The 9,033-nt window shown below is 35.1% G+C and overlaps 1 pseudogene; it reads right to left on the bottom strand.

Moving 5' to 3' along the window:
• Window positions 1-1,908: 1,908 nt before the first annotated feature.
• LOC120617860 (uncharacterized) lies at window positions 1,909-2,027 on the bottom strand (annotated as a pseudogene).
• Window positions 2,028-9,033: the final 7,006 nt, after the last annotated feature.

Genomic DNA, 9,033 nt, shown 5'->3' with positions numbered 1-9,033 from the left:
CACAGGAAGCAACAGCCAAAAACCCATAACATTGGCTAACTACTAGGAATGGGCAGAAAGGAAGGATTGGGGATGAGGAACTGACTCCTTTCTAAGTATAATTTTTGTACAATTTGATTTTTGCAATTATGCTAATATTTTACGTACCCAAACTAAACTCACAAAGTAAAGCCAATAAGAATGAAGAGACTCTAAAATGGTATATATAAACGGAAGCAAATGAAACTAAGTTTTTCAGATGAAAAATACAGCCACATTGAAGGCGAGGGGTAATGAGCCCAAGTGACTTTTGAATACAATATTTGAAAACTTAACCTTAGAATAATGACCAAAAGAACTTTACAGAAATATTGAACTCTAATTAGTAGGATTGTTTTCCGCAGTGTTGCAGGTTAGCAATCTGTTATTACTTTATGTAACATGCAAATAAGTATATACATTGAGAGTAAATATACATTAAGGGTAAATATACATTGAGGGGAAAATAGTTTAGTTTCTTACTGTTTTTTATTGGAATACAACTGTGCCCTGGGGGAAGATTAGTGTGAAGCCAGTGATTTTGGATTGGAATGGGAGGTATCAGTGTGTATTCATGGCTCCTTCCTTCCTTCCTTCCTTCCTTCCTTCCTTCCTTCCTTCCTTCCCTCCTTCCTTTCTTCCTTCCTTTTATTCCCCCTTCCGTTCATCTGTCTATCTATCATCTATCTACCTACCTGTGTAGGTGTGTGTATAAACAAACACACATACATATATTTCCTAGTTCTGCATGCTGAGACACAGAAACAACATTCCAGTAGCAGTGAGTATACTTAGAATCCAAATTTTGGTTTCTAAGTAACATCTTCACTAAAAGGAATGAGGGCTAGATCAGAGAAATAATAAAATGAGCCTGAAATGTCATAATGAAAATTAATAAATGCTCAAAAGTCATGAGAACCTGTCAAAATAATACAGGAACCGGCTTGAAAGGACCACAGTGGTCAAATTTGGGACAATTTAAGCATCAAAATAAAAGATAATAATAATAATAGATTATATTTTATAGAATAAAATAAGATTCTATAATTATATTCTGATTTAGATAAGTAACTAAGTAAATAAATAAATGGAGAAGAAGGAAAATCCCTTCTTTTCAGTAAAACAATCAACATTTAGAAGGAATGAAAGAGTTAAGAATCACTATGTGGCAACCATCATGCTAATACTTTTTACTGGCAAAAAATAATCAAAACTTATTCTATTCACAATTCTGTGGGTCAGAAATTTAGGCAGGGCACAGCAGGGATAGCTCATTCCTACTTTATGATGTCTGGAGTCAAAAAGCTGGGGATAGCTAGGGCATCTTGACCGGGGCCACTTGTCTGGAACCTTGAATCTTTTGTACATGGCACCTATTGGACTGTAAAGGCCAGAATGGCATCTTCATTCATATGTCACATGTTTCCTGGGCTGTAATAGCCAGAGATGACTGAGATCTTCTCTCTATACATGTCATTCCCAGGGCAATAGGACTCCTTACATAGCTGATGACCTCTCCCGCCACCCCATAGCAAGAGCTGCAATAACGTGTTGCAACTCTTGGTCCAAGAGACCAAGAAAGAAGCTGCGAAGCTTCTTACAACCTCACCTCAGAAGTCCCAGAATCACTTTTGCAACATTGTGTGGGTCAAGAAAGTCATTAAGACCAGCTCAGATTCAAGGAGAGTGCAGGAAGAGGCCCACCCTCTTGATGGGGGAATGGCACGTATGTACAGAGGGAAGAGATCGATGACTTGACTTTAGAGGCAGGTTATTACAATGAATAGCATTCTTTTTTTCTTTTTTTTTTTTTGAGGGGAGGCAACCCCTGGTTGACCTCACAGATTGCAAGAACTTGTCAGTTTACAATCCCTTATTATTTATTTTTTACGCCTACAGCACCTGGTCTTCCTAGGTAGTCTCCCATCCAAGTCCTAACCTGGCCCGACCCTGCTTAGCTTCCAAGATCAGATGAGATTGGGCTTGTTCAGGGTAGCATGGCCGTAAACTCGAATAGCATTCTTTAACTAGAGTTTTCATTCACCAATAACTCTTGGAGAAGTTACCCAAATTAGCCCATATAGATCTACAGAATTTCTTCTCATTATACTTCATATTTAGCCAAAAATTATATTCCAGGGTGAATCAGAGTCCCAAAGATTCCTTAGGTAAACCCTCTTCCTTGAAGTTGCAAATTATAGCCATGACAGTTTTTTTTTAATTAATTAATTAATTTTTTATGATGACTTTAGTTAACAAAATCCAATAAGTTTCAGCTATACACTTTAACAGTCATATATATATATTATATATATATATATGTGTATGTATGCATGTGTGTGTGTGTGTGTGTGTGTGTGTGTGTGTGTGTGTGTATGTATATATATATATATATATATATATATACAGTTTTTTTAAAAGTGCAGTTCTCAACTAGTGGACTCAGAATCACCTGGGTGCTTGTGAAAAATACAGGTTCCAGGTCTACTGCAACATAATTTCATGGGTAGATCGTAGAAATCTGCATTTTTAACTAGTCATTTACTACTTATTGCTAAAGGTTGAAAATCAGTACCCTGAGCACAAGCCAGAAGTTTATATTGAGTGGAGGAAAATGAGTGGTGGAATAATAAATCACATCTCTGGTTTGCTATAGGAAAGAGAAATTGAACCACATAATCATAAAATCAGAGTTAGACACATCTCAGAGATCTCCTAATCTTAAATATTCCATCAGGATTACCTGAAGAGATTCACCTGTTGAATAAGTCAGAATTTCTGGATGTTGGGTCACCTATCGGCATTTGTAGAAAGCTGTGTTGTATGTCATGTACCTACGGTGAAGAATCCCCCTCCGCAACCAAATCCCTTATTTTACAGAAAAGGAAACCCGGGGCAAGTAAGTTTACCTCATGCATCTAGGGTCTCACAAATTCTGGTGACCGAGAATTTCCCAGTCATGACCAGATGGCCAGTGCTCTCTCTACTTAAAAGTTATTCTAGAAGGGTCGATTTTGGTTGGAAAGTGTTAATGCTAGAAACACTTTGAGAATGAAGTGTTTTCATAATTGAGAATGAAGCGTTATTGGTAAGTGGTTCTTTCTAAAAATAATTCTGTATTTAGTGTCTGTATTTCTATAAGAACTAACAGGGAAAAGCTGCCAGATCTCTGACGATAGCAGTAACACTGGAAGGAAGCACAGGTTTAATTACACACACAGCTCTTCCTATTCTCTTTTTCCCTCAGGTGGTTTTAAAAACCAACCTTTATGCATCTCTACGTGAGTAACTAATCAAGGCTTGAACATTTGTATTTTTTTACACCCTCAAGCTTGAACGTTCTCAGAACTATTGTGGTCATGTTTCACTCAGGTAGGAATTATGAATGGATGCTAAAACCGTTGCGTGACAGTTTGATGAAGAGCAGGATATCTACACAATTTCAAAGTATCACCCCACAAATTACTGATTAATTACAAACAGAAAAATAACAAATTACAGTGGAGAAATCTGATGGAAGAAACCTAATAAAGTGATCAGTTAACGTCATCAGTGATGAGACAAACTGACATCATGTGCTGAGAAAGATACAACATCACCCTTGTGGAATTCTAACCAAAATACATAGTCTGAATCTAATCGTGAGGAACTATTAGACAAAACCCAAATTGAGGGACATCCTACAAAGTAACTAGTTTGTCATGAGAAGGTTGTGAAAGAGTATGAAGAACTGTTTCAGATTAAAGGAGATTAAGGGGATATGGCAGCTAAATGCAATATGTGATCCTGGATTACAGGATTCTGAATTGCAATACCTCTTGGCTCTATTCTTGGATATCATTAAGACAATGGGTGAAATTTGAATAAGGTCTGTAGATTTGATAATAGTATTGTGTCAGTAGTAGTTCTCTGATTTTGACAATTATATTGTGGTTATGGAAGAGAATATTCCTGTTCATAGAAAATGCACATTGAAATATTTGAGGTAACAAGGCATCATGTATTTCTAATGATTCTGATTAAGGAAAACACACACACAGAGACACACATATATGTGTAAAAATACACAATTGTTTGTAACTTTTAAATTGGAAATAATTTTAAATCTAAAAGTTACAAGAAAAGTACAAGGAACTTCGCTCTATCCCTCCCCAGATTCCCTAATTGTTAACATTTTTATCACATTGTTTAATTATCTCTTTTGTCCTATTCTTCCAAATTCTAGGTGTGCTTGAAATTATTTCAAAATGAAAAGCCAGAAGAAATTAAGAATATTTCGACTTCTTTTTCCTTGCTAAGTAAGTAGTATAAGATAGTGGTTAGGAAGATTGTTTTTAGATTAAGAAATGGCCATGATCGAGTCCTAGCTCTTTCGTTTATTGTGGTGACATCCTCTCTGAGCTTCAGTTTCCTAATATGTCACATGATGAGAATACTGACCCAAGAGATTCAGTGTGAGAATCTAATGTATGTTAACTACTTCACACCATTAACTGTTACACAATAAGCATACAATAATCTATTATTAATTGTGCTTTTTCTATCTCCTGATGTAATTAAAATAATTTCAGTATTTACTTTTAAAACTTTATTCTTTATTTTTACTCTAGGATGTTTAAGACTCATTTCTTTCATGAAAAACTAATTTAGCATTCTCAGACACCTATATATCTGGCCTTTGAGAAGTAGAGACACATACTTTCTAATGAAAGTATTCATATTATTTCTCTTTTGGAGTTTTTATCTGAATTTTTCACTTTGCATTTTAAGTCTATAGTTTGGAACATATTAGTAAAGTTTATGCTATTTATAGGACCTGCACATTGTTAAAAGTCAAATGTGGAAAAATAAGTAGGAGATACACTATTTGTTTTATTGGGTTGGGTTATATTTCTTATAGCTAGTTGTTTATTCTTATTCTGGCTTAAAAATGTGACCAATGTAAAAATAACATTAAAGAGTTACTTATTGAATTAGGTGAATATTTACTTGTTATTACCATTGTAATAGATCGCTGGCTCACCACGATTTACAATTTATTGAACCTCAAACTGCTGCTAACAAAACTTGTGGGGGAAGGGCTTGTCAGTGCTGTTATAGATGTTGGACTACACGAAACACTCCACCTGGAAAAGGTGAATCCTATGTATTAGTAAAAATACGTCTTATGAAATAAGAATTACTCTGCGATTCAACTCTCTGGAACTGAGTAGACATTAAATATAATTGCGAGTCTATAATTCATCAGCTTTTACTACAGTAATTTATTCATTGAACTGATGATAGTAAAATCATTAATAGCCCATTAATAGATCAAATTTCTCAGTGGTTTTTCTCTTTGATAACTTTCTCCTCCATCTCTTCCTCCTTCTTCTTTTAAGCTAAATTATATATCAGTTGTTTAATTGAACAACTGTTGGTAGTGGGTATTTGATAAAGAAAATTTTAACAGGAAAACAGGTTTGTTTTTGACTCAGCCAGGAATGAGAAAACTTAGAAAAACAGATACATGTAATGCTGTTTTATATCTAAACTCAATGAATAAAGGAAGCATTTTCTTGGAAATGATTTATCTCGTGTTCTCTCTGTTGTACTTATTCACAGTGTTTCTTCACTAGATTATTATTAGCTCCATGTCCAACTCTTATTTCAACGGTGTCTTGAACATAGCAGGATCTTCATATGTATTTGGTAAATCAAAACATTTTAGAGAAGTAATCTCAATTATATTTCACTGTAATGGAGAACTCGGAATTGATGATTATTTCTTAAATCATTGGCCAATGACATGATTATAATCCTCACAACCAATAAATTATTGAATAGCATCAGGAATGGTTTTAGAAATAAAATGAAGCACATCATTTTGCTCTTATGTAAAACCATAGTATATCCATATTGGAAGAATTGGATTCAATTAAAGAAGAAATAATAAAGCTGGACAACTTCCAGATAAATGATAATTAATATCAAAGTAATTAGAAGCACTCATATAAAAAATTTTTGAATAGAATCTTAGCAATTGGGAAAGTATTGCTTTAAAATAGATATTGTAATTTATAAAATGTTGAAGGTTGTGAAGCTTATGAATATGGATTTATTCAACATAAAAAAAAACCTTAAGTTTGAAATAAATAAATTTAAGCAAATTAATGCAAGAAACTTTTATTACACAGATGTTAGAAATTTTGTGGGAATCAAACTCAGGAGATGATAGAAGTTGAAGATCATCTGGTTTAAAGAGTTTATAATAAAATTATTTTTATTTGAAAAAATCATAACAGATTTGCACTAGTGGTGTTTAAAAAGTGTACCTTTGTCTTTTGTAAGCCTGTAATGATAGTCATTTGAATTGGTATGTCAAAACTTGTACCTCAAAAAATAGCCAACTTAACATGGAAATAGTTTACATGTCCTGGGGTGAAAAACCATAGAGTTCCTTTTTAGAGTCACTGAAAACAGCCTAGTGCTTAGAGTATTGACTTTGGAGCTAGGCTGCCTGGGTTCACCACTTGTGTGGCTTTGGACAAGTTGCTTAACATTTCTGTCTAAAATAGGATAAGAGTTGCAGGTCTAAAGAGAAAAGAAAAGAAGGAAGAGAGAAGAAGAAGAGAAGAGAAAAGAAAAGGAAAGAAGAAAGAAAAAGAAAGAAAAAGAAAGAAAGAAAGAAAGAAAGAAAGAAAGAAAGAAAGAAAAAAGAAAGAAAGAAAAAGAAAGGAAGAAAGAGATTGTAAATTGACAAGGTCCTTGCAATCTGCGAGGTCACCCACAGATTGCTTTGCCTAAAAAATAAAATAAAATAGAAGAGTTGCGTTAATCCACTTATATGAGTTAATCCACATAAACGAATTTATATATGGTAAGTGAACATTACACCTTAGGCATCGCTATTTTCTCTCTCACATTTATACATTGTGTTACTGAGAAGAACCGCTTTTTCTGTGCAGGTGTAGATTCTTTTCCGCAATGAGGATCTCTTATAATTACCATGTGAATTGTTGCTATAGTTGCCATTTAAGCATCTCTAATATTTTGTGGATTCTAATTCAAGAAAAAGTCTTAAAGATTGAAATATGAATGGTTCACGATTCTTACATATTCTTGTCTCATATTTTATTTAATTCATATAGTTTCATTTGAAAATTATACTTACCTTTATTCTGCTTTAAAATAAGTATTATTTTAATTTTCTTGAATATCTTGATTCATTTCTCTCTTTACACTTTAAATATTTCACTCCACACTCTTCTTGCTTGCATGGTTTCTGAGAAGAAGCTGGATGTAAATTTCATCTTTGCTTCTCTATAGGTAAGATGTTTTTCTCTCTGGCTTCTTTCAGGATTTTTTTTTTCTTTGATTTTCTACAGTTTGAATACAATATAATTAGAAGTAATTTTTTTTTTTTTTTGGCACTTAACCTGCATTTGTTCCAATGTTCTTGGATATTCTGCTCTACCCTTACCCGACCCCCAGTCTTTTTTCTCTTTATATTTTTAGTTTTAGAAGTTTCTATTGACATATTCTCAATAGCCTGATGATATTGAATATCTTCACTCATGTCCAGTCTACTAATAAGCCCATCTTCATTTCTGTTAGTGTTTTCAATCTCTAGCATTTCTTTTTGAGTCTTAAAATTTCTCTCTACTTACATTATCCATCTATTCTTGCATGTTGTCTGCTTTTTCAATTAGAGCCCTTAGCTTATAAACCATAGTTGTTTTAAATTCAGTCTGATAATTCCAACATCTCTGCCATGTCCAAGGTTAGTTCCAATGCTTTGTCTTGTCAAACTGTGGTTTGTTTGTTTGTTTGTTTCACCATTTAGTATGCTTTGCAATTTTTTGTTGAAAGCTAGACATAATGTACAGGTAAAAGGAACTCCCATAAAAAGGCCATTAGTGATGTAGTGTGGGAGAGGGGAAGTATGCTATAGTTCCTTGATTCGGTCTTAGTCTTGTAGTGAGCCAATGCCTCTGAACTGTGAGCTTCACAAGTGCCTCTCTGTCACCCACTCTCATGCCTTAGAAGGGACTGATGGTTGGAGGTTTTATCAGAGCCAGTATTTCTCTTTCTCTGCATAAAACGATAAATGGGGTCAGTTAGGCTCTGATAAAACCTTAATGGGTTGAGCACTAGTAAAATAGTTTCTCTTGAGCTCAGGTCTTGTTAAAAAAACAAGGCTCTGACATAATTTTTAACTGTTACTTTTCCACTCCCCTGTCAGAAACCCAAGGGAATTTTTCTTTGATATTCACTGTGAGAAACTCCAGAGGGTAAAACTTTTAAAAATGGGAGTCTGCCTTGAAGTTTTTGACTCTCAGATTTGTCTACACTGAGTCTTTAGCAATTCATCAATTGCAGTTCAGATTTTCCTACCCTGTGCTGACCCTGAGAAAAAAGATACTTACCAAGAAGAACTCCTGGTGGTTATCTGGGCTCAAATGAAAACAAACAAAACAAAAAACAGCCTAGCATTAAGAGAAGCCTGCACTAAGCTGCCTGCTTTTTGCACTGAACTGCCAGCCCGCTCTGTGTTCCTGCAGGCTGAGCCAACCTTTATAAAGGAGCTCCTGGAATCGTATTTCAACCAATAGGACTGAGACTGTCTCTATCCAATCAGGGCTGTGCAGCTACATCCCTACTAGCATCCTCATGGACCAATGAGAGTGGTTTTGTTCCGACCAATGAGAACAGTGTTTTTCGGACGAGTCAAACTGAGGATTTGGGGTCCTTATTTGCATGAAGATGGACTAAACAGGGACTAGGGCAGGACTTCTCTGTTTATAAGTTAGCTCCCCTCTGGTTTTGGGAGCACACTTTCTTTTTTTCTATGGGATGCTTTTTTCCTCCCGCTGGCGCCTGGCACTAAAACACGAAAGTCATCTTGCCAGACCTGCCTTGCCTAAGTGGAGCAGAGCATGAGGAAGGAAGTGTAGTGGAGCGAAACTATCTAGTCGGAGTAGCGCCTCGCTTGCCAGAGGACACCTCTGCCTTACTGGCCTGTCCAAGGGCCAT

This window comes from Pteropus medius, unplaced genomic scaffold (assembly GCF_902729225.1).
Source record: "Pteropus medius unplaced genomic scaffold, Ma_sr-lr_union100, whole genome shotgun sequence".
Taxonomy (NCBI): domain Eukaryota; kingdom Metazoa; phylum Chordata; class Mammalia; order Chiroptera; family Pteropodidae; genus Pteropus; species Pteropus medius.
Note: the sequence above shows the minus strand (reverse complement) of the source record. Positions and strands in the feature narration are given on the sequence as shown.